Here is a 26815-nt window from a genome sequence, read left to right as displayed (position 1 = left end):
AGCTGGAGAGAAACTTTCCGAGGAACTTCTTTGTGACGTGTGCATTCCACTCACAGTGTTATACCTCTCTTCTCATACAACTTTGGGGAAACCCTTTCTGTGAAACTGCTCTGTGACATGTGTATTCATTTCACATTGATAAAGCTTTCTTTATATTATACAGCTTAGAAACTCTGTCATGGACGGATCCAAGAAGGGACATTCGGGAGCACATTTAGGACTGTGGTGAAAAAGGAAACATCTGCAGATGAAAACTGGAAAGAATATTTCTGTTGATCTGTTTTTTGCTATGTTTTTCATGTCACATAGATAGAGCTCTCCTTAGATTACCCAGCTTGGAAACTCCGTCATGGATGGATCCACAAAGGGATATTCGGCAGCACATTCAGGAATATGGTGAAAAAGGAAATATCTTCAGATAAAAACCGGAGAGAAGATTTCTGAGAAACTGCTTTGTGATGTGTGCATTCCACTCAGGGAGTTATACCTCCTTTCTCATAAGGCAGTGTTTGAACACTGTTTCTGTAAAACCAAAAAAGTGATATTTCAGAGCCCATTGAAGACCGTGGCAAAAACTGAACTATCCTCAAGTAAAACCCAGAAAGAAACATTCCAAGAAACTGCTCTCTGATATGTGTATTCATTTCAGAGAGTTAAAATTTACTCTACATTGTCCAGTTTGGAAACTCTGTCTTTGAGAAATCTGCCAAGGGATATTAAGTGTCGCCTGGAGGCCTGTGGTGAGCAAGGAAATGTGTTTCTTGGAAAACTGGAGAGAAACTTTCTGAGCAACTGCTTTGTGATTTGTGTATTCATCTCATAGAGTTATATCATTCTTTGAATTGAGCAGTTTGAAATCACTGTTTCTGTGGAACGTGAGAAAGGACATTTGGGAGCACGCTTTAGAATATACAGAAAAAGGAATACCCTCAGATAAAAACCAGAAGGAAGCTTTCTGTGAAACTGTTCTGTGTCATGTGAATTTTGCTGGCACAGTTAGCTTCTCTTTTCATTGAGCAGTATTCTAACAGTGTTTTTGTTCAGTCTGCGAAGGGATATTTGGGACCACTTTGAGGATTATGGTGAAAACGGCAATATCTTCAGATAGAAACTGGAGAGAAGCTTTTCAAGGAGCTGATTTGTGACGTGTGCATTCCTCTCACAGAGTTATACCTTTCTTCTCAAAGAGGATTAGGGAATCCCTTTTGGAGAAAAAGCTACCAAGGGACATTCGGGAGTATATGGACGGCTATGGTGAAAAAGGAAATATCGACAAAAACTGGAAAGAAGCTTTCTGTGAAACTGCTTTGTGATAGATATGCTTATTCATCCCACATACATAAAACTTTCTTTATATTACGCAGTTTGGAAACTCCGTCATGGACGGATCTGAAGGAACATTCGGGAACACCTTCAGGCAGGCCTATAGTGAAAAAGGAAATCTCTTCAGATAAAAACTGGAGAGAAGCTTTCTGTGAATCTGCTTTTTTCTATGTTTATTCATCTCACATGGATAAAGCTTTCTTTACATTATGCACCTTGGAAATTCTGTCATGGACGGATCTGTTAAGGGATATTCGGGAGCACCTTCAGGTCTATGGTGAAAGAGGAAATATCTTCAGATAAAAACTGGAGAGAAGCTTTCTGAGAAACTGCTTTGTGATGTGTGCATTCCACTCAAAGAGTTATACCTCTTTTCTCATAAGGCAGTGTTTGAACACTCTTCCTGTAAAATCGAAAAGGTGATATTTCGGAGCGCATTGAAGACTATGGCAAATAGTGAAATATCCTCAAATAAAACCCAGAAAGAAGCATTCCAAGCAACTGCTCTCTGATGTGTGCATTCCTTTTACAGAGTTAAAGCTTACTCTACATTGCCCCGTTTGGAAACTCTGTCTTTGAGGAATCTGTGAAGGGATATTAAGTGGCGTCCAAAGGCCTGTGGTGAGCAAGGAAGTGTCTTCCGATGAAAACTGGAGAGAAATTTCGTGAGCAACTGCTTTATGATGTGTGTATTCATCTCATAGAGTTAAATCATTCTTTGGATTGAGCAGTTTGAAGTCACTGTTTCTGTGGAACCTGAGACAGGACATTTGAGAACGCTCTTTAGAGTATGCTGAAAAAGAAATACCCTCAGATAGAAAGCTGTAGGAAGCTTTCTGTGAAACTGCTCTGTGTTGCGTGAATTCCACTCGCAAAGTTAAGCTTCTCTTTTCATTTAGCAGTATTGTAACACTGTGTTTAGTCTGTGAAGGGATATTCGTGAGCACTTTGAGGCTTAGGGTGAAAAAGAAAATATGTTCAGATAGAAACTGGAGAGAAGCTTTCCGAGGATCTGGTTTGTGACGTGTGCATTCCCCTCACAGAGTTATACCTTTCTTCTCATAGAGGATTGGGGAATCCCTTTTGGAGAAAAAGCTATCAAGGTACATTCGGGAGCATATGGATGGCTATGTTGAAAAAGGAAATATTCTCAGACAAAAACTGGAAGGAAGCTTTCTGTGAAACTACTCTGTGAAATGTGTACTCATCTCACACAAATAAAACTTTCTTTAAATTACACAGTTTGGAAACTACGTCATGGACGGATTCGCGAACAGACATTCAGGAGCACATTCAGGCCTTTGGTGAAAAACGAAATATCTTCAGCTAAAAATTGGAGAGAAGCTTCCTGAGAAACTACTTTGTGATGTGTGCATTCCACTCAGGGAGTTATACCTCTTTTCTCATAAGGCAGTGTTTGAACACTGTTCCTGTAATCAAAAATGTGACATTTCAGAGCACATTGAAGACTATGGTGAAAAGTGAAATATCGTCAAATAAAACCCAGAAAGAAGCTTTCCAAGAAAGTGCTCTCTGATATGTGCATTCATTTCACAGAGTTAAAGCTTACTCTACATTGCCCCGTTTGGAAACTCTGTCTTTCAGGAATATGCAATGGGATATTAAGTGGCGCCCGGAGGCCTGTGGTGAGCAAGAAAATGTCTTCCATTGCAAACTAGAGAGAAGCTTTCTGAGCAACTGCTTTGTGATGCGTGTATTCATCTCATAGAGGTAAACCATTCTTTTGATTGAGCAGTTTGAAATCACTGCTTCTGTGGAATCTGAGAAGGGATATTTGGAACAATCTTTAGAATATGGAGAAAGAAATATCCTCAGATAAAAACCAGAAGGATGCTTTCTGTGACACTGCTATGTGCCATGTGAATTCTTCTCGCTCAGTTTAGTTGCTCTTTTCATTGAGAAGTTTTCTAACACTGCTTATGTTTAGCGTGCGTAGGGATATTCGGGAGCTCTTTGAGGCATATGGTGAAAAAGGAAATATGTTCATATAGAAACTGGAGAGAAGCTTTCTGAGGAACTGCTTTGTGACGTGTGGATTTCACTCACAGTGTTATACCTCCCTTCTCATACAGCACTGGGGAAACCCTTTTGTAGAAAAAGGCACCAAGGGATATTCGGGAGAATATTGACACCTATGGTTGAAAGGGAAATAGCCTCAGACAAAAACTGGAAAGAAGCTTTCTGTGAAACTGCTTTGTGATATATTATTCATCTCACACAGATAAAACTTTCCTTATATAGCTAATTTCTAGTTTTTATCTGATTATACTTCCTTTGTCAACAAAGCTTTCAGTGTGATCCAAAATATATCGTCACAAATGCATCAGAAACAGTGTTAACAGACTGCTCCATAAAGTGAAATTTTTACTCTGTGAGATGAATTCAGACATCATAAAGGAGTTTCTCAGAAAGCTTCTTTCTAGTTTTTATCTGTAGATATTTACTTTTTTACCGTAGGCCTCAATGCGCTCCAATATATGCAGGAAGCCGTTTGGTAACAACATTTTAGTAGAATCTACCAAGTTGTATTTGGGAGCGCATTGAGGCCTATGGTGAAAATGGAAATATCCTCAGATAGAAACTAGAAAGAAGCTTTCTGAGAAACTGCTTTGTGACGTGTGAAGTGATCTCACCGAGTTAAACCTTTCTCTTCATGCAGTAGTTTGCTAACACAGTTTTTGTGAAATCTTTAAAGTGGTATTTGGGAACCCATTGAGGCCTAAGATGGAAAAGGAAATATCCTCAGATAAAGACTAGAAAGAAGCTTGCTGAGAAACTGCTTTATGATGTGTGAATTCATCTCACAGAGTTAAAATTTCACTTCATGGAGCAGTTTGTTACCACTGATTTTGGGGAATCTGAGAAGGGATATTTTGGATTGCATTGAAGCCTATGCTGACAAAGGAAATATTCTCAAATAAAAATGAGAAAGAAGCTTTCTGAGAAACTTCTTTGTGTTGTGTGAATTCATCTCACAGACTTACACGTTTCTCTTCATGAAGCAGTTTCCTAACACGTTTTCGTGGAATCTGCAAAGTGATATTTGGGAGCACTTTGAGGCCTATGGTGAAAAAGGAAATATCCTCAGATAAAAACCAGAAAGAAGTTTTCTGAGAAACTCCTTTTTGATGTGTGAATTCTTCTCACAGAGTTACACTTTCATTTCATGGAGCAGTCTGTTATCACTGGTTTTGGGGAATTTGTGAAGCGATATTTAGAATCACATTGAAACCTATGTTGACAAAGGAAATATCCTCAAACAAAAACTAGAAAGAAGCTTTCTGAGAAACTTCTTTGTGATGTGTGAATTCATCTCACAGAGTTAAACCTTTCTCTCAAAGAAGCAGTTTGCTAACACTGTTTTCAGGGAATCTGCAAAGTGCTATTTGGGAACTCATGGAAGCCTATGGTGAAAAAGGAAATATCCTCAGATAAAAACTAGAAAGAAGGTTTCTGAGAAACTACTTTGCGATGGGTGAATTCATCTCACAGAGATCAACCTTTCTCTTCATGAAGCAGTTTGCTAACACAGTTTTTGTGGAATCCGTAAAGAGATATTTGGGAATGCTGAGGCCTAAGCTGAAAAAGCAAATATCCTCAGATTAAAAACTAGAAAGAAGCTTTCTGAGAAACTGCATTATGATGTGTGAATTCATCTCACAGAGTTACACCACTCTTTCATGGAGGAGTTTGCTAGCACTTTTTCTGTGGAATCCCAGAAGTGATATTATGGATATCATTGAATTCCATGGTGAAAAATGAAATATCCTCAGATAAAACCTGGAGAGAAGCCTTCTCAGAAACTGCTCTGTGGTGTGTGAATTCATCTCACAGAGCTATACCTTTGTCTTCATGAAGCAGTTTGCTAACACTGTTTTCGTGGAATCTGCATAGTATTATTTGGGAGTGCATTGAGGTCTATGGTGAAAAAGGAAATATTCTCAGATAAAAACTGGAAAGAAGCATTCTGAGAAATTGCATTGTGATGTGTGAATGCAAGTCTCAGAGTTACATATTTCTTTTCAATGATCAGCTTGCTAACACTGTTTTCTTGAAATCTGCAATGGGATATTTCTCTGCGCCATGAAGCTTATGGTGACAAAGGAAATATCCTCAGATAAAAACTAGAAAGAAGCTTTCTGAGAAACTGCTTTGTTATGTGTGAAGTCATCTCGCAGAGTTACACCTTTCTCTCCATGAAGCAGTTTGCTTACACTGTTTTCATGGAACCTGCCGTGTTGTATTTGCGAGTGCATTGAGGCCTAAGGTGAAAAAGGAAATATCCTCAGATAAAAATTAGAAAGAAGCTTTCTGAGAAACTACTTTGTGATATGTGAATTCATCTCTCATAGATAAAGCTTTCTTAACATTACGTAGCTTGGAAAGTCTGTCATGGACGGATCCGCGAAGGAACTTTCGGGTGCACTTTATGGACTAGGGTGAAAAAGGAAATATCTTCGGATAAACACTGGAAAGAAGATTTCTGTGAATCTAGTCTTTGCTATGTTTATTCATCTCACATAGATAAAGCTTTCTTTACATTACATAGCTTGGAAACTCCATCTTGGATGGATCCACGAAGGGACATTTGGGAGCACTTTCAGGCCTATGGTGAAAAAGGAAATACCTTCAGATAAAAACTGGAGAGAAGCTTTCTGGGAAGCTGCTTTGTGATGTGGGCGTTCCACTCAGGGAGTTATTCCTCTTTTCTTATAAGGCAGTGTTTGAACACTTTTTTGTGTATAACTGAAAAAGTGATATTTCGGAGCCCATTGAAGACTATGCTGAGAAGTGAAATATCCTCAAATAAAACCCAGAAAGAAGTCTTCCAAGAAACTGCTCTCTGATATGTGCATTCATTTCACAGAGTTAAATCTTACTCTATGTTGCCCAATTTGGAAACTCTGTCTTTGAGGAATCTGCAAAGGGATATTAAGTGGCTCCTGGAGGCCTGTGTTGAGCAACGTAATGTCTTCCGTGAAAACTGGAGAGAAGCTTTCTGAGTAACTGCTTTCTGATGTGTGTGTTCATCTCATAAAGTTAAATCATTCTTTCCATTGAGCAGATTGAAATCACTGTTTCTGTGGAACCTGAGAAAGGACATTTGGGAATGCTCTTTAGAATATGCTGAAAAAGAAATACTCTCAGATAAAAATCAGAAGGAAGCTTCCTGTGAAACTCCTCTGTGTTGCGTGATTTCCACTCGCACAGTTAAGCTTCTCTTTTCTTTGAGAAGTATTCTAACACTATTTTCATTTAGTCTGCGAAGGGATATTCGGGAGCCCTTTGAGGCTTATGGTGAAAACGGAAGTATTTTCAGTTAGAAACTGGAGAGAAGCTTTCTGAGGAGCTGCTTTGTGACGTTTGCATTCCATTCACAGATTTGGGCCTTTCTTCTCACAGAGGATTGGGGAATCCCTTTTGGAGAAAAAGCTAACAAGAGACATTCGGGAGTATAATGATGGCTATGGTGAAACAGGAAATATCCTCAGACAAAAACTGGAAAGAGGATTTCTGTGAAACTGCTTTGTGATAGATATGTGTATTCATCTCACATAGATAAAACTTTCTTTATATTACACAGTTTGGAAACTCCCTCATGGACGGACTCTCAAATGGATATTTAGGAACACATTCAGGCCTATAGTGAAAAAGGAGATATCTTCAGATAAAAACTGGAGGGAAGCTTTATGAGAAACTGCTTTGTGATGTGTGTATTCATCTCATAGAGTTAAACCATTCTTTGGATAAGCAGTTTGAAATCACTGTTTCTGTGGAATCTGAGGAAGGTCATTTGGGAATGCTCTTTAGAATATGGAGAAAGAAATATCATCAGATAAAAACCAGAAGGAAGCTTTCTGTGAAACTGCTATGTGTCGTGTGAATTCCTCCCACTACTTTCAGCTTCTCTTTTCATTGAGGAATTTTCTAACACTGTTTATGTTTAGCGTGTGAAGGGACATTCGGGAGCACTTTGAGGCTTACGATGAAAAAGGAAGTATGTTCAGATAGAAACTGGCGACAAGCTTTCTGAAGAACTGCTTTGTGACATGTACATTCCAAAGTGTTATACCTCCCTTCTCATAAAGCATCGTGGAAACCCTTTTGGAGAAAAAGGTACCAAGGGATATTCAGAGGCATATTGAGGCCTGTGGTGAATAGGGAAATAGCCTCAGAAATAAACTGAAAAGAAGCTTTCTGTGGAACTGCTCTGTGGTATGTGTATTCATCTCACATAGATAAAGGTTTCTTTATATTACACAGCTTGGAAACTCTGTCATGGATGGATCCGCGAAGGGACATTTGGGAGCACATTCAGGACTATGGTGAAAAAGAATATATCTTCAGATAAAAACTGAAGAGAAGCTTTCTGAGCAACTGCTTTGAGATGTGTGTATTCATCTCATAGAGTTAAATCATTCTTTGTATTAAACAGTTTGAAATCACTGTTTCTGTGGAACCTGAGAGAGGACATTTGGGAACTCTGTTAAGAATATGCTGAAAAAGAAATACCCTCAGATAAAAACCAGAAGGAAGCTTTCTGTGAAACTGCTCTGTGTGATTTGAATTCCACTCACACAGTTAAGCTTCTCTTTTCATTGAGCCGTATTTTAACACTGTTTTGTTTAGTCTGCTAAGGAATATTTGGGAGCGCTTTGAGGCTTATGGTGAACACGGAAATACCTTCAGATAGAAGCTGCAGAGAAGCTTTCTGAGGAGCTGCTTTGTGACGGTTGCATTCCACTCGCAGAGTTATGCCTTTCTTCTCATAGAGGATTGGAGAAATAGTTACCAAGGGACATTCGGGAGTATATGGACGGCCATGGTGAGAAAGGAAATATCCTCACCCAAAAACTGGAAAGAAGCTTTCTGTGAAACTGCTTTGTGATAGATATGTTTATTCATCTTACATAGATAAAACTTTCTTTATATTACAGTTTGGAAACTCCATCATGGACGGATTCACAAAGGGACATTCGGGAGCACATTCAGGCCTATGATGAAAAAGGAAATATCTTCAGATAATAACTGGAGAGAAGCTTTCTGAGAAACTGCTTTGTGATGTGGGCATTACACTCAGGGAGTTTTACCTCTTTTGTCCTAAGGCAGCGTTTGAACACTGTTCCTATAAAACCGAAAAAGTGATATTTTGGAGCGCATTGTAGTCTATGGCGAAAAGTGAAATACCTTCAAATAAAACCCAGAAAAAGCGTTCCAAGAAACTGCTCTGTGATATGTGCATTCATTTCACAGAGTTAAAGCTTAGTCTACGTTGCCTGGGTTGGAAAGTCTGTCTTTTAGGAATCTGCAAAGGGATATTAATTGGCACCAGGAGGCCTGTGGTGAGCAAGGAAATGTCTTGCGCTGAAAACTGGAGAGAAGTTTTCTGAGCAACTGCTTTGTGATGTGTGTATTCATCTCATAGAGTTAAGTCTTTCTTTGGATTGAGCAGTTTGAAATCATTATTTCTGTGGAATCTGAGGAAGGACATTTAGGAACGCTCTTTGGAATATGGAGAAAGAAATATCCTCAGATAAAAACCAGAAGGAAGCTTTCTGTGAAACTGCTTTGTGTCGTGTGAATTCCTCTCACTCAGTTAAGCTTCTCTTTTCACTGTGTAGTTTTCTAACACTGTTTATGTTTAGCGTGTGAAGGGATATTCGGGATTGCTTTGAGGTTTACGTTGAAAAAGGAAATATGTTCAGATAGAAACTGGAGAGAAGTTTTCCGAGTAACTGCTTTGTGACGTATGCTTCCACTCACAGTGTTATACCTCTCTTCTCATACAGCATTGGGGAAACCCTTTTGGGGAAAAAGGTACCAGGGGATATTCAGGAGCATATTGACACCTGTGGTGAGAAGGGAAATAGCCTCAGACAAAAACTGGAAAGAAGCTTTCTGTGAAACTGCTCTGTGATATGTGTAATCATCTCACAAAGAAAAAGCTTTCTTTATGCAGCTTGGAAACTCTGTCAAGGACGGATCCGTGGAGGGATATTTGGGAGCACATTCAGTCCTATTGTGAAAAAATAAATATCTTCAGATAAACACTGGAGAGAAGCTTTCTGTGCATATCCTTTTTGCTATGCTTGTTCATATCTTGTATATAAAGGTTTCTTTACATTACGCAGCTTGAAAACTCTGTCATGGATGGATCCGTGAAGGGACATTTGGGAACACATTCAGGACTATGGTGAAAAAGGAAATATCTTCAAATAAAAACTGGAAAGAAGCTTTCTCTGAATCTCCTTTTTCCTATGTTTATTCATCTCACATATGTAAAGCTTTCTTTACATTATGCAGCTTGGAAACTCTGACATGGACAGATCCGTGATGGGATATTCGGGATAACATTCAGGCCTATGGTGAAAAAGGAAATCTCTTCAGATAAAAACTTGAGAGAAGCTTTCTGAGAAACTGCTTTGTGATGTGTGTATTCATCTCATAGAGTTAAATCATTCTTTGGATTGAGCAGTTTGAAATCACTGTTTCTGTGGATCCTGAAAAAGGACATTTGGGAACGCTCTTTATAATATGCCGAAAAAGAAATATCCTCAGATAAAAGCCAGAAGGAAGCTTTCTGTGAACCTGCTCTGTGTCTTGTGAATTCCACTCGCACAGTTAAGCTTCTCTTTTCCTTGAGCAGTATTCTAACACTGTTTTTGTTTAGTCTGCGAAGGTATATTCAGGAGCATTTTGAGGCTTATGGTGAAAAAGGAAATATCTTCAGATAGAAACTGGAAAGAAGCTTTCCAGGGAGCTGCTTAGTGATGTATGCATTCCACTCACCAAGTTATACCTTTCTTCTCATGGAGGATCAGGGAATCCCTTTTGGAGGAAAAGCTACCAAGGGACATTCAGGAGCATATGGACGGCTATGTTGAAAAAGGAAATATCCTCAGACAGAAACTGGAAAGAAGCTTTCTGTGAAACTGCTCTATGATATGTGTATTCATCTCACATAGGTAAAGCTTTCCTTACATTACACCGCTTGGAAACTCTGTCATGGACGGATCCGTGAAGGCACATTCAGGAGCACATTGAGGACTACGGTGAAAAAGGAAATATCTTCAGATAGAACCTGGAAAGAAACTTTCTGTGAATCTGCTTTTTGCTATGTTTATTCATGTCACATAGATAAAACTTTGTTTACATTAGGCTGCCTGTGCATTCCACTCAAAGTGTTATACCTCTCTTCTCATACATCATCGGGGAAGCCCTTTCTGTGAAACTGCTCAGTTACATGTTTATTCGTCTCACATAGATAAAGCTTTCTTTACACTATGCAGCTTGGAAACTCTGTCATGGATGGATACGCGAAGGGACATTAGGGAGCACATTCAGGACTATGGTGAAAAAGGAAACATCTTCAGATAAAAACTGGAAAGAAGCTTTTTGTGAAACTGCTTTTTGCTATGTTTATTCATCTCACAGAGAAAAAGCTTTGTTTACATTATGTGCTTAGAAACTTCATCAAGGACAGTTTCGTGAAGGGACATTCGGGAGCACATTCAGGATGATAGTGAAAAAGGAAATATCTTCAGAGAAAAACTGGAGAGAAGCGTTCTGAGAAACTTTTTTGTGATGTCTGCATTCCACTCTGGGAGTTATACCTCTTTTCTCATAAGGCAGTGTTTGAACACCGTTCCTGTAAAACCGAAAAAGTGATATTTCGGAGTGCATTGAAAACTATGGCAAAAAGTGAATTATCCTCAGATAAAACCAGAGAGAAGCGTTCCAAGAAACTGCTCTCTGATATATGCATTCATTTCACAGAGTTAAACCTTACTCTACATTGCCCAGTTTGGAAACTCTGTCTTTGAGGAATCTGCAAAGGGATATCAAGTGGCGCCCTTAGGCTTGTGGTCAGCAAGGAAATATCTTGTGTTGAAAACTGGAGAGAAGCTTTCTGAGCAACTGCTTTGTGATGTCTGTATTCATCTCATAGAGTTAAATCATTCTTTGGATTGAGTAGTTTGAAATCACTATATCTGTGGAACCTGAGAAAGGAAGATTGGAAACGTTCTTTAGAATATGCGAAACCAGAAATACCTTCTGATAAAAACCAGAAGGAAGCTTTCTGTGAAACTGCTCTGTGTATTGTATATTCCACTCACACAATTCAGCTTCTCTTTACATTGAGCACTATTCTAACACCGTTTTTGTTTAGTGTGCGAAGGGATATTCCGGAGCGCTTTGAGGCTTATGGTGAAAACAGAAATATCTTCAGATAGAAACAGGAGAGAAGCTTTCCGAGGAGCAGCTTTGTGACATCTGCATTCCACTCACAGAGTTATACTTTCTTCTCTTAGAGGATTGGGGAATCCCTTTTCGAGAAAAAGCTACCAAGGGACATTCGCCATTTGGATGGCAATGGTGAAAAAGGAAATATCCTCAGACAAAAACTGGAAAGAAGCTTTCTGTGAAACTGCTTTGTGATAGATATGTTTATTCATCTCACATAGATAAAACTTTCTTTATATTACGCAGTTTGGAAACTCTGTCATGGGCAGATCCATGAAGGGACATTCAGGAGCACATTCAGGCATAAGGTGAAAAAGGAAATATCTTCAGATAGAAACTGGAGAGACGTTTTCCGAGGAACTGCTTTGTGACGTGTGCATTCCACTCAGTGTTATACCTCTCTTCTCATAGAGCATGAGGGAAATGCTTTTGGAGAAAAAGGTACTAAGGGATAATCCGGAGCATATTGACGCCTATGGTGAAAAGGGAAATAGCCTCAGACAAAATCTGGAAAGAAGCTTTCTGTGAAACTGCTCTGTGATATGTGTATTTAGCTCACGTAGATAAAGCATTCTTTTTATTATGCAGTTTGGAAACTATCATGGACGGATCCATGAAGGGACTTTCGGGTTCACAGTCAGGACTATGGTGAAAGAGGAAATATCTTCAGATAAAAACTGGAGAGAAGCTTTCTGTGAATCTGCTTTTTGCCATGTTTATTCATCTCACATAGATAAAATTCTGTTTACATTACATAGCTTGGAAACTCCATCACAGATGGATCCGGGAAGGGACATTTGAGAGCACCTTCAGGCCTATGGTGAAAAAGGAAATATCTTCAGATAAAAATTGGAGAGAAGCTTTCTGAGAAACTGCTTTGTGATGTGTGCATTCCACTCAAGGAGTTATACCTCTTTACTCATAAGGCAGTGTTTGAACACTGTTTCTGTAAAAGTAAAAAAGTGGTATTTCAGAGTGCATTGAAGACTTTGGCAAAAAGTGAAATACCCCGAATAAAACCCAGAAAGAAGTGTTCCAAGAAACTCCTCTCTGATATGTGCATTCATTTCACAGAATTAAAGCTTACTCTACATTGTGCAGTTTGGAAACTCTGTCTTTGAGGAATCTGCAAAGGGATATTAAGTGGCACCCAAAGGCCTGTGGTGAGCAAAGAAATGTCTTCCGTTGAAAACTGGAGAGAAGGTTTCTGAGCAACAGCTTTGTGATGTGTGTATTCATCTTATAGAGTCAAATCATTCTTTTGATTGAGCAGTTTGAAATCACTGCTTCTGTGGAATCTGAGGAAGGACATTTGGGAATGTTCTTTAGAATATGGAGAAATATCCTCAGATAAAAACTAGAAGGAAGCTTTCTGTGAAACTGCTCTGTGTTGTGTGAATTCCACTTGCCCAGTTAGGCTTCGTTTTTTCATTGAGCAGATTTCTAACACTGTTTATGTTTAGCGTGCGAAGGGATATTTGGGAGCGATTTGAGGCTTACAGTGAAAAAGGAAATATGTTCAGATAGAAACAGGAGAGAAGCTTTCCGAGAAACTGCTTTGTGACGTGTGCATTCCACTCAGAGAGTTATACCTTTTTCCTCATAGAGGATTGGGGAATCCCTTTTGGAGAAAAAGCCACCAAGGAACATTCGGGAGTATATGGACATCTATGGTGAAAAAGGAATTATTCTCAGACAAATACTGGAAAGAATCTTACTGTGAAACTGCTCTGTTCTATGTGTATTCATCTCACATAGATAAAGCTTTCTTGACATTACACAGTTTGGAAACTCTGTCATGCACGAATCCTCGAAGGGACATTTGGGAACACATTCAGGACTATGGTGAAAAAGGAAATATCTTCAGATAAAAACTGGAAAGAAGCTTTCTGTGAATCTGCTTTTTGCTCATTTATTCATCTCACATAAATAAAACATTCTTAACATTACGTAGCTTGGAAACTCTTTCATGTATGGATCCCCTAAAGGACATTCGGGAGCACATTCAGGACTATGGTGAAAGGAAATATCTTCAGATAAAAACTGGAAAGAAGCTTTCTGTGAATCTGCTTTTTGCTATGTTTATTTATCTCACATAGATAATGCTTTCTTTACATTATGCAGCCTGGAAACTGCGTCATGGACGGATCCGTGAAAGGACATTCTGGAGCACATTCAGGATAATGGTGAAAAAAGAAATATCTTCAGATAAAAACCGGAGAGAAGCTTTCTGGGAAACTGCTTTGTGATGTGTGCATTCCACTCAGGGAGTTATACCTCTTTTCTCATAAGGCAGTATTTTAACACTGTTCCTGTAAAACCGAAAAGGTGATATTTTGGAGTGCATTGAAGACTATGGTGAAAAGTAAAATATCCTCAAATAAAACCCAGAAAGAAGCATTCCAAGAAACTGCTCTCTGATGTGTGCATTCATTTCACAGAGTTAAAGCTTACTCTACATTGCCCAATTTGGAATCTCTGTCTTTGAGGAATCTGCGAAGGGATATTAAGTTGCGCCCGGAGGCCTGTGGTGAGCAAGGAAATGTCTTCCGATGAAAACTGGAGAGAATCTTTGTGTGCAACTGCTTTGTGATGTGTGTATTCCTCTCATAGAGTGAAATCATTCTTTGGATTGAGCAGTTTGAAATCACTGTTTCTGTGGAATCTGAGGAAGTACATTTGGGAATGATCTTTCGAATATGGAGAAATCCTAAGTTAAAAACCAGAAGGAAGCTTTCTGTGAAACTGCTATGTGTCGTGAAAATTCCTCTCACTCAGTTAAGCTTCTCTTTTCAATGAGCAGTTTTCTAACACTGTTTATGTTTAGCATATGAAGGGATATTCGGGAACCCTTTGAGGCTCACGGTGGAAAAGGAAATATGTTCAGATAGAAACTGGAGAGAAGCTTTCCGTGGAACTAGTTTGTGATGCATGCATTCCGCTCTTAGTGTTATACCTCTCTTCTCATACAGCATCTGGGAAACCCTTTTGGAGAAAAAGATACCAAGGAATATCCAGGACCATATTGACGCCTATGGTGAAAAGTGAAATAGCCTCAGACAAAAACTGGAAACAAGCTTTCTCTGAAACTCTTCTGTGCTATGTGTACTCATTCTTCTAGATAAAGCTTTCTTTACATTACACAGCTTGGAAACTCTGTCATGGATGGATCCACGAAGGGATGTTTGGGATCACATTCAGCATATTGTGAAAAAGGAAACATCTTCAGATAAAAACTGGAGAGAAAGTTTCTGAGAAAATGCTTTGTGATGTGTACATTCCACTCAGGAAGATAAACCTCTTTTCTCATAAGGCTGTGTTTGAACCCAGTTCCTGTAAAACCGAAAAAGTGATATTTTGGAGGGCATTGAATACTATGGCGAAAAGTGAAGTATCCTCAATAAAAAACCCAGGAAGAAATGTTCCAAGAAACTGCTCTCTGATATCTGCATTCATTTCACAGTGTTAAAGCTTACTCCATATTGCCCAGTTTGGAAACTCTGTCTTTGAGGAATGTGCGAAGGGATATTAAGTGGCGCTCGGAGGCCTGTGGTGAGCAAGGAAATGTCTTGTGATGAAAACTGGAGAGAAGATTTCTGAGCAACTGCTTTGTGATATGTGTATTCATCTCATACAGTTAAACCATTGTTTGGATTGAGCAGTTTGAAATTACTGTATCTGTGGAATCTGAGGAAGGACATTTGGGAGCACCCTTTAGAATATGAAGAAAGAAATATTCTCAGGTAAAAACCAGAAGGAAGCTTTCTGCGTAACTGCTGTGTGTCATGTGAATTCCTCTTACTCAGTTAAGCTTCTTTTTTCATTGAGCAGTTTTCTAACACTCTTTTTGTTTAGCGTATGAAGGGATATTCGGGAGTGCTTTGAGGCTTATGGTGAAAAAGGAAATATGTGCAGAGAGAAACTGGAGAAAAGCTCTCTGAGGAATTGGCTTTGTGACCTGTGCATTCCACTCACAGAGTTATACCTTTCTTCTCAAAGAGGACTGGGGAATCCCTTTTTGAGAAAAAGCTACAAAGTGACATTCAGGAGTATATGGACGGATATGGTGAGAAAGGAAATATCCTCAGACAAAAACTGGAAAGAAGGTTTCTATGAAACTGCTCTGTGTTATGTGTATTCAACTCACATAGATAAAACATTCTTTAAATTCCACAGCTTGGAAACTCTGTCATGAACGGGTCCGTGAAGGGACATTCAGGAGCACATTCAGGCCTATGGTGAAAAAGGATATATCTTCAGATAAACACTGGAAAGAAGCTTTCTGTGAATCTGCTTTTTGCTATGTTTATTCATCTCACATAGATAAAACTTTCTTTATATTATGCAGCTTGGAAACTCCGTCATGGATGGATCCGTGAAGGGACATTCGGGAGCACATTCAGGCTCATGCTGAAAAAGGAAATACCTTCAGATAAAAAGTGGAGAGAAGCTTTCTGAGAAACGCTTTGTGGTGTGTGCATTCCACTCAGGGAGTTATACCTCTTTTCTCATAAGGCAGTGTTTGATCACTGTTCCTGTAAAACCGAAAGGTCATATTTTGAATCCCATTGAAGACTATGGCGAGAAGTGAAATATTCTCAAATAAAACCCAGAAAGAAGAGTTCCAAGAAATTGCTCTCTGATATGTGCCTTCGTTTCATAGAGTTAAACCTTAATGTATGTTGCCCAGTTTGGAAACTCTGTCTTTGAGGAATATGCAAAGGGATATTAAGTGGCGCCCGGAGGCCTGTGGCAAGCAAGGAAATGACTTCTGATGAAAACTGGAGAGAAGCTTTCAGAGCAACTGCTTTGTGATGTGTGTATTCATTTCAGAGAGTTAAACTTTCCTTGGATTGAGCAGTTTGAAATCACTGCATCTGTGGTATCTGAGGAAGGATATTTGGGAATGTTCTTTAGAATATGGAGAAAGAAAGATAAAAACTGGAAAGAAGCTCTCTGTAAATCTGCTTTTTGCTATGTTTATTCATCTCACATAGATAAAACTTTCTTTATATTAAGTAGCTTGGAAACTCTGTCATGGATGGATCTGCGATGGGACATTCAGGAGCGCACTCAGAACTATGGTGAAAAAGGAAATATCTTCAGATAAAAACTGGAAAGAAGCTTTCTGTGAATCTACTTTTTGCTATGCTTATTCATCTCACATAGATAAATCTTTCTTTCTATTACACAGCTTGGAAACTCTGTCATGTACTGATCCGGGAAGGTACATTCAGGAGTACAATCAGGACTATGGTGAAAATGGAAATGCCTTCAGATAAATACTGGAGAGAAGCTTTCTGAGAAACTGTTTTGTGATGTGTGCATTCCACTCAGGGAGTTATATCTCTTCTCATAAGGCAGTGTTTGAACACTGTTCCTGTAAAACCAAAAAAGGGATATTTTGGAGCACATTGACGACTATGGTGACAAGTGATATATCCTCAAGTAAAACCTAGAAAGAAGCGTTCCAAGAAACTGTTCTCTGATAAGTGCATTCATTTCACCAAGTTAAAGCTTACTCCACATTGCCCAGTTTGGAAACTCTGTGTTTGAGGAATCTGCGAAGGGATATTAAGTGGCGCCTGGTGGCCTGTGGAGAGCAAGGAAATGTCTTTTGTTGAAAACTTGAGAGAAGGTTTCTGAGCAACTGCTTTGTGATGTGTGTGTTCATCTCATAGAGTGAAATCATTCTTTGTATTGAGCCATTTGAAATCACAGTTTCTGTGGATCCTGACAAAGGACATTTGGGAACACCATTTAGAATATGCTGAAAAAGGAATACCCTCAGATAAAAAACAGAAGGAAGCTTTCTGTGAAACTACTCTGTGTCATGTCAATTCCTCTCGCTCAAGTTAACCTTCTCTTTTCATTGAGCAGTATTCTAACACTGTTTTTGTTTAGTCTGCCAAGGGATATTCAGGAACAATTAGAGGCTTATGGAGCAAACGGAAATATCTTCAGATAGAAACTGGAGAGAACCTTTCCATGGAGCTGCTTTGTGATGTGTGCATTCCACTCACAGAGTTATTCCTTTCTTCTCATAGAGGATTGGAAAATCTCTTTTGGAGGAAAAGCTACCAAGGGACATTCTGGAGTAAGTGGACAGCTATGGTGAAAAAGGAAATATCCTCAGACAGAAACTGGAAAGAAGCTTTCTGTGAAACTGCTGTGTGATATGTGTATTCATCGCACATAGATAAAGCTTCCTTTAATTACACAGCTTGGAAACTCTGTCATGGACGGATCCGTGAAGGGACATTCGGGAGCACATTCAGGACTATTTTGAAAAAGGAAACGTCTTCAGATGAAAACTGGAAAGAAGCTTTCTGTGAATCTGCTTTTTGCTACATTTATTCATCTCACATAGATAAAGCTTTCTTTACATGAGGCAACTTGGAAACTAAGTCATGGATGGAACTGCAAAGGGACATTCATGAGCACATTCAGGACTATGGTGATAAAGGAAATATCTTCAGATAAAAACTGGAGAGAAGATTTCTGAGAAACTGCTTTGTGATGTGTGCATTCCACTCAGTGAGTTATACCTCTTTTCTCATAAGGCAATGTTTGAACACTGTTCCTGTAAAACCGAAAATGTGATATTTCGGAGAGCATTGAAGACTATGGCGAAAAATGAAATATCCTCAAATAAAACCCAGAAAGCAGCGTTCCAAGAAACTGCTCTCTGATATCTGCATTCATTTCACAGAGTTAAAGCTTACTCTACATTGACAAGTTTGGAAACTCTGTCTTTGAGGTATCTGCAAAGGGATATTAAGTGGCGCCAGGAGGCCTGCAGTGAGCAAGAAAATGTCTTCCGTTGAAAATTGGAGAGAAGCTTTCTGAGCAACTGTTTTGTGAAGTGTGTATTCTTCTCAGAGAGTTAAATCATTCTTTGGCTTCAGGATTTTGAAATCACTGTTTCTGTGAAACCTGAGAAAGGACATTTGGGAACGCTCTTTAGAATATGCTGAAAAAGGAATACTCTCAGATAAAAATCAGAAGGAATGTTTCTGTGAAACTACTCTGTGTCATGAGAATTCCTCTCGCTCAGTTAAGCTTCACTTTTCATTGAGCAGCTTTCTAACACTGTTCATATTTAGCGTGCAAACGGATATTCGGGAGTGCTTTGAGGCTTCCGGTGAAAAAGTAAATATGTTCAGATAGAACTGCAGAGAAGCCTTCCGAGGCACTGCATTTGACATGTGCATTCAACTCATAGTGTTATACCTCCCTTCTCATACAGCATCGGGGAAACCCTTTCTGTGAAACTGTTCTGTAGTATGTGTATTCATCTCATATAGAGAAGGCTTTCTCTACTTTATGCAGCTTGGAAACTCTGTCATGTACATATCCGTGAAGGGACATTCCAGAGCACATTCAGGAATATGATGAAAAAGGAAATATCTTCAGATGAAAACTGGAAAGAAGATTTCTGTGAATCTGCTTTTTGATATGTTTTTCATCTCACATAGATAAAGCTTTCTTTAGATTATGCAGCTTGGAAACTCCATCATGGACGGATCTGCGAAGGAATATTTGGGAGCACATTCAGGCCTATGGTGAAAAAGGAAATATCTTCAGATAAAAACTGGAGAGAAGATTTCTAAGAAAATGCTTTGTGACGCATACATTCCACTCAGGGAGTTATACCTCTTTTCTTATACGGAGATGTTTGAACACCGTTCCTGTAAAACCGAAAAAAACGGTGTTTCGGAGCACCTTGAAGTCTATAGTGCAAAGTGAAATATCCTCAAATAAAACCCAGAAAGAAGCATTCCAAGAAGCTGCTCTCTGATATGTGTGTTCATTTCACAGAGTTAAAGCTTACTCTATGTTGCCCAGTTTGGAAACTCTATCTTTGAGGAATCTGTGAACGAATATTAAATGGTGCCCAGAGGCCTGTGGTGAACAAGGAAATGTCTTCCGATGAAAGCTGCAGAGAAGCTTTCTGAGCAACTGCTTTGTGATGTGTGTATTCATCTAATAGAGTTAAACCATTCCTTGAATTGAGCAGTTTGAAATCTCTGCTTCTGTGGAATGCGAGGAGGGACATTTGGGAATGATCTTTAGAATACGGAGAAAGAAATATCCTCAGATAAAAACCAGAAGGAAGTTTTCTGTGAAACTGCCATGTGGCGTGTGAATTCCTCTTGCTCAGTTATGCTTCTCTGTTCATTGAGCAGTTTTCTAGCACAGTTTATGTTTAGCATATGAAGGGTTATTCGAGAGAGGTTTGAGGCTTATGGTGAAAAAGGAAATATGTTCAGATAGAAACTGGAGAGAAGCTTTCTGAGGAACTGCTTTGTGACCTGTGCATTCCACTCACAGTGTTATACCTCTGCTCATACAGCATCGGGGAAACCCTTTCTGTCAAGCTATTCTGTGATATGGGTATTCATCTCACATAGATAAAGCTGTCTCTACTTTATGCAGCTTGGAAACTCTGTCATGGATGGATCCGCAAAGGGATATTTGGGAGCACATTCAGGACTACGGTGAAAAAGGAAATATCTTCAGATAAAAACTGGAAAGAAGCTTTCTGTGAATCTGTTTTTGCTATGTTTATTCATCTCACATAGATAAAACCTTCTTTATGTTACACAGCTTGGAAACTCTGTTATGGACCCATCTGTGAAGGGCATTCGGGAGCACATTCAGGATTATGGTGAAAAGGGAAATATTTTCAGATAGAAACTGAAGAGAAGCTTTCCGAGGAGCTCCTTTGTGACATGTGCATTCCACTCCTAGAGTTATTCCTTTCTTCTCATAGAGGATTAGGAAATCCCTTTTGGAGAAAAAGCTAGGAAGGGACATTCGGGAGTATATGGGCAGCTATGATGAAAAATTAAATATTCTCAGACAAAAACTGGAAAGAAACTTCCTCTGAAAATGCTTTGTGATAGATACGTTTATACTCATACATAGATAAAACTTTCTTTATATTACACAGTTTGGAAACTCCGTCATGGACGGATCCACGAACGGATGTTCGGGAACGCATTTAATCCTATGGTGAAAAAGGAAATATCTTCAGATAAAAACTGAAGACGAGGTTTCTGAGAAAATGCTTTGTGATGTGTCCATTCCCCTCAGGGAGTTATACCTCTTATGTCATAAGGCCGTGTTTGAACACTGTTCCTATAAAACTGAAAAAGTGATATTTCAGAGCGCATCGAAGACTATGGCGAAAAGTGAAATATCCTCAGGCAAACCCAGAAAGAAGGGTTCCAAGAAACTCCTCTCTGATATGTGCATTCATTTCACAGAGATAAAGCTTACTCTACATTGTCCAGTTTGGAAACTCTGTCTTTGAGGAATCTGCGAAGGGATATTAAGCGGCACCAGGAAGCCTGTAGTGAGTAAGGAAATGTGTTCCGATGAAAATTGGAGAGAAGCTTTCTGAGCAACTGCTTTGTGATATGTGTATTCATCTCATGGAGTTAAACCACTCTTTGGATTGAGCAGGTTGAAATCACTGTTTCTGTGGAACCTGAGGAAGGACATTTGGAAACACGCTTAGAATATGGAAAAGGAAATATCCTCAGATAAAAATCAAAAGGAAGCTTTCTGTGAAACTGCTATGTGTCCTGTGAATTCCTCTCGCTCAGTTAAGCTTCTCTTTTCATTGAGCAGCTTTCTAACACTATTTATGTTTAGTGATTGAAGGGATATTCGGGAGAGCTTTGAGGTTTATGAGGAAAAAGAAAATACATTCAGATAGAAACTGGAGAGAAGCTTCCCAAGGAACTGCTTTGTGATGTGTGCATTCCACTCACAGTGTTATACCTCTGTTCTCATACTGCATCGGGGAAAACCTATTGGATAAAAAGGTACCAAGGGATATTTGGGAGGATATTGATGCCTGTGGTGAAAGGGAAATAGCCTCAGACAAAAACTGGAAAGAAGCTTTCTGTGAAACTGCTCTGTGATATTTGTATTCATCTCACATAGATAAAGCATTCTTTACATTACACAGCTTGGAAACACTGTGATGAACAGATCTGCGAAAGGACATTTGGGAGCACATTCACTGCAATGGTGAAAAAGGAAATATCTTCAGATAAAAAATGGAAAGAAGCTTTCTGTGAATCTGCTTTTGGCTATGTTTATTCATCTCACATAGGTAAAGCTTTCTTTACATTACACAGCCTGGAAATATCATCATGGACGGATCTGCGAAGGGACATTCAGGATCACATTCAGGCCTATGATGAAAAAGGAAATATCTTCAGATTAAAACCGGAGACAATGTTTCTGAGAAACTGCTTTGTGATGTGTGCATTCCACTCAGGGAGTTATACCTCTTTTCTCACAAGGCAGTGTTTGAACACTTCCTGTAAAACCGAAAAAGAGATATTTCTGAGTCCATTGAAGACTATGGTGAAAAGTGAAATATCCTCAGATAAAACACAGAAAGAAACAATAAAAGAAACTGCTTTCTGAAATGTTCATTCATTTCACAGAGGTAAAGCTAACTCTACATTGCCCAGTTTGGAAATCTGCGAAGTGAGACTATGTAGCGCCTGGTGGCCTGTGGTGAGCAAGTAAATGTCTTCCATTGAAAACTGGAGAGAAGCTTTCTGAGCAACTGCTTTGTGACGTGTGTATTCATCTCATAGAGTTAAATCATTCTTTGGATTGAGCAGTTTGAAATCACTGTTTCTGTGGAATCTGAGGAAGGACAATTGGGAAGGCTATTTAGAATATGGAGAAAGAAATATTCTCAGATAAAAACCAGAAGAAAGCTTTCTGTGAAACTGCTATGTGTCATATGAATTCCTCTCACTCAGTTAAGATTCTTTTTTCATTGAACCGTTTTCTTACACTGTTTATGTTTAGCATGTGAAGGGATATTCGGGAGCGCTTTGAGGCTTACAGTGAAAAAGAAAATATGTTCAGATAGAAACTGGAGAGAAGCTTTCCGAGGAGATGCTTTGTGACGTGTGCATTCCACTCAGAGTTATACCTTTCTTCTCACAGATGATTGGGGAATTCCGTTTGGAGAAAAAGCTACTAAGGGACATTCGGGAATATATGGACGGATATGGTGAAAAAGGAAATATCCTCAGACAAAAACTGGAAAGAAGTTTTCTGTGAAACTGCTTAGTGATGTATATGTTTGTTCACCTTACATAGACAAAACTTTCTTTATATTATGCAGTTTGGAAACTCCGTCAAGGATGGATTCGTGAAAGGACATTCGGGAGCACTTTCAGGACTATGGTGAAAAAAGAAATATTTTCAGAAAAAACTGGAAAGAAGCTTCTGTGAATCTACTTTTTGCTATGTTTATTCATTTCACATAGAAAAAGCTTTCTTTACATTATGCAGCCTGAAAACTCCATCATGGACGGATCCGTGAAGGGATATTAGGGATCACTTTCAGGCCGATGGTGATAAAGTAAATATCTTCAGATAAAAACTCAAGAGAAGCTTTGTGAGAAACTGCTTTGGGACATGTGCATTCCACTCAGGGAGTTATGCCTCTTTTCTCACAAGGCAGTGTTTGAACATTGTTCCTGTAAAACAGAAAAAGTGATATTTCGGAGCGCATTGAGGACTATAACGAAAAATGAAATATCCTCAAGTAAAACCCAGAAAGAAGCATGCCAAGAAACTGCTCTGTGATATGTGCAATCATTTCACAGAGTTAAACCTTACTCTACGTTGCCCAGTTTGTTTACTCTGTTTTTGAGGATCTGCGAAGGAATGTTAAGTGGCACCCGGAGGCCTTTGGTGAGCAAGGAAATGTCTTCCGATGAAAACTGGAGAGAAGCTTTCTGAGCAACTGTTTGTGATGTGTGTATTAATCTCATAGAGATAAACCATTCCCTGGATTGAGCAGTTTGAAATTACTGTTTCTGTGGAATCTGAGGAAGGACATTTGGGAACGCTGTTTAGAATATGGAGAAAGAAATATCCTCGATAAAAACCAGAAGGAAGCTTTCTGTGAAACTGCTATGTGTCGTGTGATTTCCTCTCACTCAGTTAAGCTTCTCTTTTCATTGAACAGTTTTCTAACACTGTTTATGTTTAGCATGCGAAGGTATATTCTGGAGCACTTTGAGGCTTACGTTAAAAAAGGAAATATGTTCAGATAGAAACGGGAGAGAAGCTTTCCGAGGAACTCCTTTGTGACGTGTGCATTCCAATCACAGTGTTATACCTCTCTTCTCATACAGCATTGGAGAAGCCCTTTTGGCGAAAATGTTACCAAGGGATATTTGGGAGCATATTGACACCTATGATGAAAAGGGAAATAGCCTCAGACAAAACCTGGAAAGAAGCTTTCTGTGAAACTGCTCTGTGATATGTGTATTCATCTCAAATAGATAAAGCTTTCTTTACATTATGCAACTCTGTCATGGATGGATCCGTGAAGGGATATTCGGGAGCACATTCAGGACTATGGTGAAAAAGGAAATATCTTCAGGTAAATACCGGAAAGAAGCTTTCTGTGAATCTGCTTTTTGCTATGTTTATTCATCTCACATAGATAAAACTTTTCTTATATTACACAGTTTGTAAACTCCGTCCTGGACAGATCCACAAAGGGACATTCCGGAGCACATTCAGGCTTATGGTGAAAAAGGAAATATCTTCAAATAAAAACTGGAGAGAAGCTTTCTGAGAAACTGCTTGGTGATGTGTGCTTTCAACTCAGGGAGTTATGCCTCTTTTCTCGTGAGGCAGTATTTGAGCAATGTTCCTGTAAAAGTGAAAAAGTGATATTTTGGAGTGCATTGAAGACTATGGCGAATAGTGGAATATCCTCAAATAAAACCCAGAAAAAAGCTTTCCAAGAAACTGCTCTCTGATATATGCATTCATTTCTCAGAGTTAAAGTGTACTCTAACTTGCCCAGTTTGGAAACTCTGTCTTTGAGGAATCTGTGAAGGGATATTAAGTGGGGCCCGGAGGTCTGTGGTGAGCAAGGAAATGTCTTCCATTGAAAATTGGAGAGAAGCTTTCTGAGCAACTGTTTTGTGATGTGTGTATTCCTCTCATAGAGTTAAATCATTCTTTGAATTGAGCAGTTTGAAATCACTGTTTCTGGGGAACCTGAGAAAGGACATTTGGGAATGCTCTTTAGAATATGCTGAAAAAGAAAAACCCTCAGATAAAAACCATAAGTAAGCTATCTGTGAAACTGCTCTGGATTGTGTGAATTCCACTCGCACAGTTAAGCCTCTCTTTTCATTGAGCAGTATTGTACCACTGTTTTTTATTAGTCTGCGAAGGGATATTCGGGAACGCTTTGAGGTTTACGGTGAAAACGGAAATATCTTCAGGTAGAAACTGGAGAGAAGCTTTCCTAGGAGTTGCTTTGTGACATTTGCATTCCACTCACAGAGTGATACCTTTCTTCTCATAGAGGATTGGGAAATCCCTTTTGGAGGAATAGCTATCAAGGGACATTCGGGAGGATATGGACAATTATGGTGAAAAAGGAAATATCCTCAGACAAAATCTGAAAGGAAGCTTTCTGTGAAACTGCTTTGTGATAGATATGTTTACTCATCTCACATAGATAAAATTTTCCCTATATTACGGAGTTTGAGAAGTCCGTCATGGACGGATCCGAGAAGGGACATTCGGGACCTACTTTCAGGCCTTTGGGGAAAAAGGAAATATATTCAGATAAAAATTGGAGAGAAACTTTCTGAGAAACTGCTTTGTGATGTGTGCCGTTCACTCAGGGAGTTATACCTCTTTTCTCATAAGGAAGTGTTTGAACACTGTTCCTGTAAAACCGAAAAAGTGATATTTCGGAGCACATTGAAGACTGTGATGAAAAGTGTAATATCCTCAAATAAAACTCAGAAAGAAGTGTTCCAGGAAACTGCTCTGGGATATGTGCATTCATTTCACAGAATTAAAGCTTACTCTACATTGCCCAGTTTGGAAACTCTGTCTTTGAGGAATCTGTGAAGGGATATTAAGTGGCACCCGGAGGCCTGTCGTGAGCAAGGAAACATCTTCCGATGAAAACTGGAGAGAAACTTTCTGAGCAATTGCTTTGTGATGTGTGTATTTGTCTCATAGATTTAAACCATTCTTTGGATTGAGCAGTTTGAAATCACTGTTTCTGTGGAATGCAAGGAAGGACATTTGGGAGCGCTCTTTGAATATGGAGAAAGAAATATCCTCAGATAAAAAACAAAATGAAGCTATCTGTGAAACTGCTATGTATTGTGTGAATTTCTCTCGCTCAATTAAGCTTCTCTTTTCATTTAGCAGTTTTCCAACACTTTATGTTTAGCGTGCGAGGGGGTATTCGGGAGCGCTTTGAGGCTTACGGTGAAAAAGGAAATATGTTCAGAGAGAAACTGGAGAAAATCTTTCCGAGGAACTGCTTTTTGATGTGTGCATTCCATCACAGTGTTATACCTCTCTTCTCAAACAGCATTGGGGAAACCCTTTTGGAGAAAAAGTTACCAAGGTATATCTGGGGGCTTGTTGTAGCCTATGGTGAAAGGGAAAATAGCCTCAGACAAAAACTGGTAAGAAGCTTTCTGTGAAAGTGCTCTGTGCTAAGTGTATTCATCTTGCATAGATAAAGCTTTCTTTACATTACACAGCTTGGAATCTCTGTCATGTACGGATCCTCGAAGGGACATTCAGGAGCACATTCAGGACTATGGTGAAAAAGAAAATCTTCACATGAAAACTGGAAAGAAGCTCTCTGTAAATCTTCTTTTTCCTATGTTTATTCATCTCACATAGACAAAGTTTTCTTTAGATTACACAGCTTGGAAATTGCGTCATGGGCAGATCCTTGTATGGACATTTGGGTGCACATTCAGGACTATGGTGAAAAAGGAAGTGTATTCAGATAAAAACCAGAGAGAAGCTTTCTGAAAAACTGTATTGTGATGTGTGCATTCCACTAAGGAAATTATACCTCTTTTCTCATAAGGCAGTGTTTGAACACTGTTCCTGTAAAACCGAAAATGTGATATTTCGGAGCGCATTGAAGACTACGGCGAAAAGTGAAATATCCTCAAATAAAACCCAGAAAGAAGCATTCCAAGAAACTACTCTCTGATATGTGCATTCATTTCACAGAGTTAAAGTTTACTCTACATTGCCCAGTTTGGAAACTCTGTCTTTGATGAATCTGCGAAGGGATATTAAGTTGCGCCCGGAGGCCTGTGGTGAGGAAGGAAATGTCTTCCATTGAAAACTCGAGAGAAGCTTTCTGAGCAACTGCTTCATG

This window comes from Rhinopithecus roxellana, chromosome 8 (assembly GCF_007565055.1).
Source record: "Rhinopithecus roxellana isolate Shanxi Qingling chromosome 8, ASM756505v1, whole genome shotgun sequence".
In the NCBI taxonomy this organism is placed as follows: Eukaryota; Metazoa; Chordata; class Mammalia; order Primates; family Cercopithecidae; genus Rhinopithecus; species Rhinopithecus roxellana.
The sequence above is the reverse complement of the archived record's forward strand: the minus strand, read 5'-3'. Positions refer to the sequence as shown.